The sequence below is a fragment of the Pinus tabuliformis genome, chromosome 9 (assembly GCF_031772625.1).
Source record: "Pinus tabuliformis cultivar Carrire ecotype Pingquan chromosome 9, CPIR1, whole genome shotgun sequence".
Lineage (NCBI taxonomy): Eukaryota > Viridiplantae > Streptophyta > Pinopsida > Pinales > Pinaceae > Pinus > Pinus tabuliformis.
In genome coordinates this window covers 39,090,105-39,103,107 of record NC_142307.1, presented here as the reverse complement: position 1 = coordinate 39,103,107, position 13,003 = coordinate 39,090,105, and the positions used below count along the sequence as shown (strand labels likewise).

At 36.8% G+C, this 13,003-nt stretch overlaps 1 pseudogene; it reads left to right on the top strand.

The window, feature by feature from the left end:
* Nucleotides 1–9,232: 9,232 nt before the first annotated feature.
* On the top strand, nucleotides 9,233–11,071 carry LOC149147039 (binding partner of ACD11 1-like; annotated as a pseudogene).
* The last annotated feature ends 1,932 nt before the right edge of the window (nucleotides 11,072–13,003 follow it).

The following is a 13,003-nucleotide window of genomic DNA, read 5'->3' as shown; positions in this document are numbered from 1 at the left end:
AGCTTATACCAACACCAGGCCCCGTGGCCTCCCTCATGAACCAGAACAAGCACGACACAACGTTGACTGAGAGGAGGAGGATGCCATTGCTAACAGTAATGCTGAGTATCAATAACAATAATCAATGGCGACCTTCTCGGAGGCTCCTCCAAGTGACGGTAAGGCCGGAGAAAAAATCTTCAAGACGAAATGCGCGCAATGCCATACGGTTGACAAGGGTGCAGGTATCGAGTAGTGTAGCAGAGAAGGCAGCACATGTAGGCTTGATGGTATGGGAGCGCCAGAGAGTAGCGTTATTAGACTATGTCAGATTGAATGCATTATTCTGGGAAAAGAACGCGACAACCGGTGGGGAGGGTGCAGAAAGCACCATGAGTGTTTTGTATGCAGGTGGAGCAGCGACAGGAGCAGCGTAACAAAAAATAATGATGCATTCAGGCCAGTGGAAGCGTCAGAGCTGCTAGGCTAGCCAGTCTGCATAGGATTCAGAATACCATAGGCAGAATAGGGAGTTACAAAGCAGAGGGAAGCCAAAAATGGCGCTGGCTCTGATACCATGTCAGACCAGGAGGTAACTCCTCAAAACAATTCATTGATATTTATTCAGGTTGGTCTTTATTACGCCGTAAGGCATTTCCCTTTGAAATCAACTCCCCTCTCTGCACACCTGTCATCTTGTGCACCACAAGATTATATGTTAGACGATTGCAGAAGGTTCAGTCGTTCGATCAAGGTGGTTACCCATTCATTGCAAAAACGGTTTGCAGAAACTCGATGTTCTTTCATTCTTCTCGGTTGGGTTTGGGATGAACAGAGAATTGTGATGCCTCACTCCAAATCTAAGGCCCATATTAGCGTGGCACCATTCTTATCTAGCCCAAACCCTACTTTCTCACTCGTTTATGGGGCGGTCTGTCCCTGGTTCGTATTGGTTCTGTTCGTTTTTGGTTCTGGTCCTAGATTTGGTCCTATTGTAGTGGTTTCTTGCTCTCTCTTGTTCTGTCAAGTTTTCTTAAACTTCAGTCTGAGAAGATGGCTTCAGTAGATGTTGAGTTTCGATGCTTCGTTGGAGGTCTTGCATGGTCTACTGACGACAGAAGCCTGCAGGAGGCTTTCAGCCCCTAAGGCGAAGTTGTGGAATCCAAGGTAAAGCCATTATTTGTGTATTAATCTCTCGAATTCTCATGGTCATGTCCATTTTGTCATAATTAGGGTTTATTATTTTTGGGGTTTTGAATTTGATAGGTTTTATTAAGGTTTGAGCCTTCAATGCTTCAGGGCTTCTTGCCGAACAGAATCTACATCATTCCATTCATCTTGCAATTGCCTCAAATCAGAGTTCATGGCATCAAATTCTTTCTCAACGACCTGCACATTCTTTTCTGCTTGAAAAGCCTGCTTTTTCAGGGAATCCAATTCCTGACCCAGAAGCTGCACAAAGATAGAAAACAAGTTATAGGGACTTTAAAAATTGAAGAAACCAAAGGTGGTTAATCTCCAATGAATTACCTTACTACGTTCTTGAATTTTATCAATGTGATCAAATGCCTCTTGAAGCTCAGAATGAGATCCTGTAATTGCACATAGTTGATCCCGATTAAGCTTCATCACTTTCATCTCATGTAGCAACTGTTTTTCTTCCCGTAAAGGCATGCTCTCGTGTTCAATTCTATATTGCATCTGGTATATCTATTTACAAAAATTAACAAGTTCATTATGAACAACCAATAAATTAGTAACACATATGATTTAAATGCAATCCTTGCGATATGAGTATACCTTTTCATCAAATTCTTCTACAGACATTGCATTCTTTACTCTGTTCAAGGTCAACTGCACTGGTTCCATCTCTTGTTGTTTGGACTTGATTGCCTCACGAAATTCCCTCTCTTCCTGCCTTGCAGCTCTCAACCTCTCTATCATTTTTTCTTTGTTGGACTACACAAAAGCCCATATGAAATATAACAGAGTAAAAAGAAGAAACAATTTTCAAAAGACTAAAGCAGATGTACTAGATGCTCAAAACAACAAAGAATATTCAATTAAAAGACTTGCGAATATATATAAGCATGTTACCCGCTTCATCTGTATGGTTGCTTTGATGAAGTCCCTGATTTGGGTTTTCTCATCCAAATGCAGCTACGCAAGTTGAATTTGAGTTCTAATTTTGTTGTCCAAGTGCCTTGGTATTTTCACTAAGCACAGGAGCTTCTTCTTAGTGACCTCTGCTTCAGGCTTTTGCTCATTCTCTGAAACAGGAGTAAACAGACCATTTGAACCAGCAAGAACACCTGTAGATACCAAATCAGAGGCACTAACAGCAACACCCTCTTGCATGTCTAGTTGCACTATGTGATTGTAGCCTCCATAATTTTTATCTAGCACATCAGAAGACCCACCAATGTTAGACACATTGCAGTCATTTGACTTTGGATCAGATATTTCATCTTTCCCATGATGCACGTCATCAACCTGTTGTCCATCCATGTCTTCAGTGAGAATACCATTATCCTCATTATCAAAACACCCTGATTCAAGCTCATTGTCATCATTTTCATGTTCAATTGTTGACACGCCTAGTCATATTGGGGAAAACATGTCATGCAATATGCAACTGTCTCAACAAACATGGAGTTAAACTCAAATATTACTGACATCTTGTGCTTTATATTATTGGCTGTGAATGTTTAAACTAAAATGAAATAGGAAAAAAAATTAAAGCAAATCCAACACAATAACTATTGACACATTGAGAAAATAGCATTGGCCTTGATATTAGGGGCTGTCAACAACTCAATATTTAGATATCGACAAATGCTTCAAATCCTACTATGTGCATCAGCCTCAAATTACAAGAAACGTCAACTAGAATGTAAATGTTACAATGCCCTTTGCTGCAAAGGTAATGAGCTCATGGCAGGTGCTTAAATTTCAAAGGCCATTAAATTATTAACTGCCAAAAGGAAATAAATGAGGATGCCAGTACTAGATGACCAAGCTACCTGTTAACCTTACAGTAAATTTGGCACCTCAAGATATTACCAATGACCTTGATATAAGTGGCTACCATGTTTTCAATGTTCAGGACTAGAAACTCTCCAACTCTTATTTTGCACATAAATCAGTGTATTATATGATAAATGTTCTGAGTGTATTATATGATAAATGATGGAGCCTATCATAAAAGACAATTTGAATGAAAATAAAATTGTTGCAATTCCCTTTGCTACAGATGCCATGCTCATGACAGGTAGCTTGAGCCATTTCCCTATATAAATGGCCACCCAACCAAACCTAAAAACCTCTAAACATGGAGATATTTGTTAACTGCTTCAAGAATAGCCAAAACTATGTCAATTGTTCAAAGATTATTGGAGGCCATTAGAACAGCCGTCACCATTAATTCTTCAGAAGCCTACACCTGTCATCAAGATTCCTAGCAGTTTCAAATCTTGATATCCGTTGGTCAGAACTGGCAGAAATACATTGAATATATAACCTAATTTCAATAGGTAAAAGAACACCACAACAGGACTTTCAAAATTCATACATTTCGATATAGTGTGGACATAATTTTCCATTATAACCAAAAGAAAGAATATACAAATGAGGAATTTTGTTCTGATCTGATTTGTTTTTGCACAACAATAAAAATGAGTAGAAAAAAGTTCTGACAGTAGTTAACACTATCTTACAAAGTTTAGTTAGCTAATGTAAAAAAGTGTGATTTTCTTACCCGCTCATACTCCTGTTTTTTTAGAGCCTTCAATGCTTCATAGGCTTCTTGCTGAATAGAATCTGCATCATTCCATTCATCTTGCAATTGCCTCAAATCAGAGTTCAAGGCACCAAATTCTTTCTCAACGGCCTGCACATTCTTTTCTGCTTGAAAACCCTGCTTTTCAGGGAATCCAATTCTTGACCCAGAAGTTGCACAAAGATAGAAAACAAGTTAAAGGGACTTTAAGAATTGAAGAAACCAAAGGTGATTAATCTTCAATGAATTACCTTACTACGTTCTTGAATTTTATTAATGTGATCAAATACCTCTTGAAGCTCATAATGAGATCCTGTAATTCCACATAGTTGATCCCGATTAAGCTTCATCACTTTCATCTCACGCAGCAACTGTTTTTCTTCCCATAAAGGCATGCTCTCGTGTTCAATTCTATATTGCATCTGGTATATCTATTTACAAAAATTAACAAGTTCATTATGAACAACCAATAAATTAGTAACACATATGATTTAAATGCAATCCTTGCGATATGAGTATACCTTTTCATCAAATTCTTCTACAGATGTTGCATTCTTTACTCTGTTCAAGGTCAACTGCACTGGTTCCATCTCTTGTCGTTTGGACTTGATTTCCTCACGAAATGCCCTCTCTTTCTGCCTTGCAGCTCTCAACCTCTCTATCATTTTTTCTTTGTTGGACTACACAAAAGCCCATATGAAATATAGCAGAGTAAGAAGAAGAAACAATTTTCAAAAGACTAAAGCAGATGTACTAGATGCTCAAAACAGCAAAGAATATTCAATTAAAAGACTTGCGAAGATATATAAGCATGTTACCCACTTCATCTGTATGGCTGCTTTGATGAAGTCCCTGATTTGGGTTTTCTCATCCAAATGCAACTGCGCAAGTCGAATTTGAGTTCTAATTTTGTTTTCCAAGTGTCTTGGTATTTTCACTAAGCACGGGAGCTTCTTCCTAGTGGCCTCTGCTTTAGGCTTTTTCTCATTCTCTGGAACAGGAGTAAACAGACCATTTGAACCAGCAAGAACACCTGTAGATACCAAATCAGAGGCGCTAATAGCAACACCCTCTTGCATGTCTGGTTGCACTGTGTGATTGTAGCCTCCAGAATTTTTATCTACCACGTCAGAAGACCCACCAATGTTAGACACATTGCAGTCACTTGACTCTGGATCAGATATTTCATCTTTCCCATGATGCACCTCGTCAACCTGTTGTCCATCCATGTCTTCAGTGAGAATACCATTATCCTCATTATCAAAACACCCTGATTCAAGCTCATTGTCATCATTTAAATGAAAACGAGGTTCCAGCTCACTGTCCCCATTTGGCAAACAGTCCATTTCAATCTCATCATTCTGCCCCTTGTTTGCAGGTTCAGATTGCTTCTCCTCATCTATTATATGGCCACATGCATCGTCCTCATTTTCCAAGTTCTGGCATCTAGATTCACTATTCTGCTCTGGCTTGTTGTCCTCACTCACCACAGACTCTATTTCTTCAATTTTACCATCTAACGCTAGCAATTCCAGCTTCTGTTGCTCCACTGAAATGCTCTTAGATTCAAACTCACGGTTTTTATCAATTAAACACTGGAACTCAGAATCACAGGCTAGATTCTGTCCATTTGAATTGATCTCTCGGGGCTCAGCAACCGGCTGTGATCCCTGCTCCAGTTCGCTGTTCGTTACGGTGCAAATATCACCTCTATGGATTCATCTATCAAAACACAACCATATTCTAAACACACAATTTCATAATTTCCCTCTTACCGCCAACCAATATAAATAATATTTATCCATTTCCCTATCAGACGCCGCAAAAAAAGCAGCTCACTGTGATGCTGTGATGCTTTATTCACTTAAAATTCTGAGAAGAAGATTGTGAATCATAGCATAACAGATACTTCCAAGTGTTGTCAATGGCCATTACAGATGGTTACATAGTCCAGGTCTGTAATTTGTCTACCAAAGCAAAAGTTAAGGACGTTAAGCAGTTTTTCTCATACTATGGCACAGTAAAGAACGTAAAATTAGAGAGGTGGGTGTTGGATTTCTTGACTGAGTTTTATGTAAAAGTGTTGATTTCCAATTTCTGCAATATCTATTGAGCATAATAGTTGTCAACTTGTGTATTATCAGAGTTGCAGAGAAGTGTTCTATTAAGAATATGTTGAGAAATAGAGTGCAGTCACAATATTATTTTTGTGTTGCAATATCTATTGAGCATAATAGTTGTCAACTTGTGTTTTATCAGAGTTGCAGAGAAGTGTTCTATTAAGAATTGGTTGAGAAATAGAGTGCAGTCACAATATTATTTTTGTGTTATCAAAATTAGAGAAGTGATTCATGGAAAACTTGTTGGATGTAGTAAGACTTGACATCAATGAGTCAGGAAATATCAAGCCAGGCAGTAGCCCTGGTGTATATTTTTCCTGATAAAACTGGATAACACTAGAGGATTTGCATTGATATACATACTTAAGGTCTGTGTAACAGCAGACCTTAACTGGCCAAAACCAGTGCCTGATTATATTTTTTGGGTGGTGATAGGATGGGGCAGTGGACACAAGTTGCTTTAGTGACTATCAAGGAGCCCTATGCTTTAGAAACTGCTATCCTTCTTAGTGTAAGTATGATTTTCTTAGTTTATCAGTGTTTGCAATTGTAAGGTTTAAAGGGTAAATTCTCTGTTGTGATTTTGTTACAAGTGGATTTTGGTTGGGATTTGAATTTGCTATAAAGAGATGGAATTCAAGATGTAACTTTAATGATAGTCACATTCAAATTGACATGGCATTCTTACAGTAAATTTGGCACCTCAAGATATTACCAATGACCTTGATATAAGTGGCTACCATGTTTTCAATGTTCAGGACTAGAAACTCTCCAACTCTTATTTTGCACATAAATCAGTGTATTATATGATAAATGTTCTGAGTGTATTATATGATAAATGATGGAGCCTATCATAAAAGACAATTTGAATGAAAATAAAATTGTTGCAATGCCCTTTGCTACAGATGCCATGCTCATGACAGGTAGCTTGAGCAATTTCCCTATATAAATGGCCACCCAACCAAACCTAAAAACCTCTAAACATGGAGATATTTGTTAACTGCTTCAAGAATATCCAAAACTATGTCAACTGTTCAAAGATTATTGGAGGCCATTAGAACAGCCGTCACCATTAATTCTTCAGAAACCTACACATGTCATCAAGATTCCTAGCAGTTTCAAATCTTGATATTGGTTGGTCAGAATTGGCAGAAATACATTGAATATATAACCTAATTTCAATAGGTAAAAGAACACCACAACAGGACTTTCAAAATTCATACATTTCGATATAGCATGGACATAATTTTCCATTATAACCAAAAGAAAGAATATACAAATGAGGAATTTTGTTCTAATCTGATTTGTTTTTGCACAACAATAAAAATGAGTAGAAAAAAAAGTCTGACAGTAGTTAACACTATCTTACAAAGTTTAGTCAGCTAATGTAGAAAAGTGTGATTTTCTTACCTGCTCATACTCCTGTTTTTTTAGAGCCTTCAATGCTTCATAGGCTTCTTGCCGAATAGAATCTACATCATTCCATTCATCTTGCAATTGCCTCAAATCAGAGTTCAAGGCACCAAATTCTTTCTCAACGGCCTGCACATTCTTTTCTGCTTGAAAACCCTGCTTTTCAGGGAATCCAATTCCTGACCCAGAAGCTGCACAAAGATAGAAAACAAGTTAAAGGGACTTTAAGAATTGAAGAAACCAAAGGTGATTAATCTTCAATGAATTACCTTACTACGTTCTTGAATTTTATCAATGTGATCAAATGCCTCTTGAAGCTCAGAATGAGATCCTGTAATTGCACATAGTTGATCCCGATTAAGATTCATCACTTTCATCTCATGCAGCAACTGTTTTTCTTCCCGTAAAGGCATGCTCTCGTGTTCAATTCTATATTGCATCTGGTATATCTATTTACAAAAATTAACAAGTTCATTATGAACAACCAATAAATTAGTAACACATATGATTTAAATGCAATCCTTGCGATATGAGTATACCTTTTCATCAAATTCTTCTACAGACGTTGCATTCTTTACTCTGTTCAAGGTCAACTGCACTGGTTCCATCTCTTGTCGTTTGGACTTGATTGCCTCACGAAATGCCCTCTCTTCCTGCCTTGTAGCTCTCAACCTCTCTATCATTTTTTCTTTGTTGGACTACACAAAAGCCCATATGAAATATAGCAGAGTAAGAAGAAGAAAAAAATTTCAAAAGACTAAAGCAGATGTACTAGATTCTCAAAACAGCAAAGAATATTCAATTAAAAGACTTGCGAAGATATATAAGCATGTTACCCACTTCATCTGTATGGCTGCTTTGATGAAGTCCATGATTTGGGTTTTCTCATCCAAATGCAGTTGCGCAAGTCAAATTTGAGTTCTAATTTTGTTGTCCAAGTGCCTTGGTATTTTCACTAAGCACGGGAGCTTCTTCCTAGTGGCCTCTGCTTCAGGCTTTTGCTCATTCTCTGGAACAGGAGTAAACAGACCATTTGAACCAGCAAGAACACCTGTAGATACCAAATCAGAGGCGCTAAAAACAACACCCTCTTGCATGTCTGGTTGCACTGTGTGATTGTAGCCTTCAGAATTTTTATCTACCACGTCAGAAGACCCACCAATGTTAGACACATTGCAGTCACTTGACTCTGGATCAGATATTTCATCTTTCCCATGATGCACCTCGTCAACCTGTTGTCCATCCATGTCTTCACTGAGAATACCATTATCCTCATTATCAAAACACCCCGATTCATGCTCATTGTCATCATTTAAATGAAAACGAGGTTCCAGCTCACTGTCCCCATTTGGCAAACAGTCCATTTCAATCTCATCATTCTACCCCTTGTTTGCAGGTTCAAATTGCTTCTCCTCATCTATTATATGGCCACATGCATCGTCCTCACTTTCCAAGTTCTGGCATCTAGATTCACTATTCAGCTCTAGCTTGTTGTCCTAACTCACCATAGACTCTATTTCTTCAAGTTTACCATCTAACGCTGGCAATTCCAGCTTTTGTTGCTCCACTAAAATGCTCTTAGATTCAAACTCACGGTTTTTATCAATTAAGCACTGGAACTCAGAATCACAGGCTAGATTCTGTCCATTTGAATTTATCTCTCGGGGCTCAGCAACCGGCTGTGATCCCTGCTCCAGTTCGTTGTTCGTTACGGTGCAAATATCGCCTCTATGGATTCATCTATCAAAACACAACCATATTCTAAACACACAATTTCATAATTTCCCTCTTACCGCCAACCAATATAAATAATATTTATCCATTTCCCTATCAGACGCCGCAAAAAAAGCAGCTCACTGTGATGCTGTGATGCTTTATTCACTTAAAATTCTGAGAAGAAGATTGTGAATCATAGCATAACAGATACTTCCAAGTGTTGTCAATGGCCATTACAGATGGTTACATAGTCCAGGTCTGTAATTTGTCTACCAAAGCAACAGTTAAGGACGTTAAGCAGTTTTTCTCATACTATGGCACAGTAAAGAACGTAAAATTAGAGAGGTGGGTGTTGGATTTCTTGACTGAGTTTTATGTAAAAGTGTTGATTTCCAATTTCTGCAATATCTATTGAGCATAATAGTTGTCAACTTGTGTATTATCAGAGTTGCAGAGAAGTGTTCTATTAAGAATATGTTGAGAAATAGAGTGCAGTCACAATATTATTTTTGTGTTGCAATATCTATTAAGCATAATAGTTGTCAACTTGTGTTTTATCAGAGTTGCAGAGAAGTGTTCTATTAAGAATTGGTTGAGAAATAGAGTGCAGTCACAATATTATTTTTGTGTTATCAAAATTAGAGAAGTGATTCATGGAAAACTTGTTGGATGTAGTAAGACTTGACATCAATGAGTCAGGAAATATCAAGCCAGGCAGTAGCCCTGGTGTATATTTTTCCTGATAAAATTGGATAACACTAGAGGATTTGCATTGATATACATACTTAAGGTCTGTGTAACAGCAGACCTTAACTAGCCAAAACCAGTGCCTGATTATATTTTTTGGGTGGTGATAGGACGGGGCAGTGGACACAAGTTGCTTTAGTGACTATCAAGGAGCCCTATGCTTTAGAAACTGCTATCCTTCTTAGTGTAAGTATGATTTTTTTAGTTTATTAGTGTTTGCAATTGTAAGGTTTAAAGGGTAAATTCTCTGCTGTGATTTTGTTACAAGTGGATTTTGGTTGGGATTTGAATTTGCTATAAAGAGATGGAATTCAAGATGTAACTTTAATGATAGTCACATTCAGATTGACATGGCATTCTGAATATAGTTTTGGTTTTCTGGTAAAAATACAAAAAGTGAAAAAAATTGTAGGTTTCTGATGTTTTTGGTGTTTTTGAACCAGGGAGCAACAATCCTAAATCAGGAGGTGTATATAGTGCCATCGGGAGGATCAGAGGAGGCAGTTAATCAAGATCAAGATTGGATCATGTAGATTACCTCAAAGGCCATTTTGGTCAAGGATATTGAGAGTAACCTAGAATAAGATTTTACTTGTGAAAGGAAAGGAAAATAATGAAAAACAAATTTCATTTATTTTGATTGTTTTGTAAGAAAAAGTCTTAAATGTAATCTTGCTTTACAAACTGTCTGTAAATAACTATTCGCAGAGAAGGAAGATCCTACCCTTTAAATTCTATTTATTCATGTCGTTTTGTAGAATAAAAGTAGCTTAAAAAGGCCACCTACCCTACCAATGGAGAAAAGTAAAATTTAGATATTACATCAAAATTTAGATAGTCATACTTCTTAGACTAAAAAATGATTTTCTCAATTAGCCTATAATATTCTAAGGATATTAACATTGTTGTTATTGGACAGTTTGAAGTCCTTGATAAGAAACTGAGATTTTTTGTTCCATTTGCTGATGAGGCAGTAAAAGTGGTTACAACAATGCTTTCAAAAGGTTATACCTTAGGAAAAGATACTGTAAGCAAAGCCAAAGAGTTAGACGAGAAGTATCAAGTGATGGACACTGCTGCAACAAAGGTGGTAGATTTTGGCAAATTCTTCGGAGAGATATCAAAAGCACCTTTGATTACAGCTGGGCATGCAGCTTGCAACGCAGGAACAGTAGCTGTCAACAACAGTTATTTTGCAACAGGAGCACTGATGGTTGTTGGGGTTCTTGACAGGGCAGCCAAAGCTGCTGCTAATTTTGGTAATAGGAATAATGCAGCTGCTAATTTTGGTAATAGGAATAATGCAACAAAGAAGTAGACTTGAAGTATTATGGCACTATCAAGTTAGAACTGTAATGTAGTGGTGTTTGCCTTCAGGTTTATCTGTCTCATAATTAAGTATGTATGTAATGTTGTAAGTTCTTGTCCATAAGGACATGTGAGTGTGTAAGAAACTACTAAAAATATTTGAAAGCATCTTCTGTAATCATGACCATGCAGCTATGTGGGGTAGAGTCAAAGTCGTTGGTGGGAATGTGTGATATTGTGTAGAATCAAAGTCATTGGTGAGAATATGTGATATTGTGGAATATCTACGACCTGCAAATAATATGTCATAAATAAGGATGGTTCAAATGGCAAGATCACATAGATTAAGGATTCTCTTTAAATTATTTAGGTAGTGTAAATGAAATTTATTAGATAAATTGGTTTCAAATATATGTTATGGAAATGAAATTTAAGAAACAGGGAAAATAAAACCTCGCTACGGTGCAAATATCGCCTCTGTGGATTCATCTATCAGAGGTAAGCATTTTCTTGAATGACTATGCTAAGCTTGCAAGGTGTTATACAATTATTGTTGATTGCACCATGGAGAATAAGGGATTTTTATCAGAAATGCATATGCCTATTTTTCTTCATGATAAGAATGTTTAGATTGCCTTGTATTTCCATTGAATTTCTTTATTTTCTTGTATGATAGTTTATTCAAATAATTTATAGTGATCATTGTGATGATTCCATGATAAGAGCAAAAACTCCAATACTAAAACTTCAATCAAAATTTCCAATCTGTTTAAATACATCTGTTGAATGGTGAACTTAAAGACCACAAACATGGCATATCAGAAGATAACTAGATCTAATAATTCAATAACATGAATATAGTGGACAACACACAGTAGTTTGAAACAATAGTTAATATTTTCTTATCCACACAATATAAAAGTTACACCGCGTAGTTTGAAACAACAGTTAATATTTTCTTATCCACACAATATAAAAGTTACACCGCTGTCGTGAAGGGATTACAATGGCTTCTCAAAAGCCTGAGGCACCCTCTCAGTAGATTCACTCTACTCATTCTAGCTATATATAAGCCTAACTACAATGCTCTCCCAACTTGACTTAACGAGAAAGGAAATGGAAATTACAAAAACATCTCTTTGTCAAAGGAATCATTAGCTAATATAACAAATAATCGTTCCTCAAGAGATGTCCCTACTTACCATGTGAATCTCCCATCATAAATGGCTCATAATGTGAGAGGTATCAGTCACAACTTTCATATAATATGTCATAAACTTACATTGGTCAGAAATAGAAGATGCCAAGCATCTATATGGAAGGAATTTTCATAGATCTATAAGTCGTCCTGCAAATCTTCAAAACTCATCTACCCCTTTTTTAGGAGAACAACTCAGAGCAACCAAACACTGACATTCTGTCTTCACAAGGAAGGTGTTCTCTACCAAGCCTAGCTTCTCTCTCAGAATCTTAACATCCCCTTTGCAAAGGGTTTCATTAGAATGACAACAACCCGCATTTAAAGCATTTCTCCACCCCTCTCCTAATTAGAAATACAATTTTGGGTTCTCTACTAATTTTCTCCACACCCATTTAATCTAACAATGGACATAGAGCATGTATATTTATACCTGTGTGTTGGAAATACCATTTTATACTTTAATATTTATTATTTTTGTTTTATTATTATTACTTGAATTTCTTCTTAACAAGTGGTTGTGTTTCTTTTGGTTTTAGTGAAAGTATGGGCTCCAATGTTGGCTCTCTTATTATGGAGTATAATTCATCTTTGAGAATTTTTCAATATTAAATTAGGTTAGTCAATTGCTTAAAATATTAAATTTAAAAGTTTTTGTTACTTTATAGGTTAGACACTGGCTTGAAATATGAAACTTATTCCAAAATGTTTTTGTTACTTTATAGATAAGGCGTAGATTTCTTG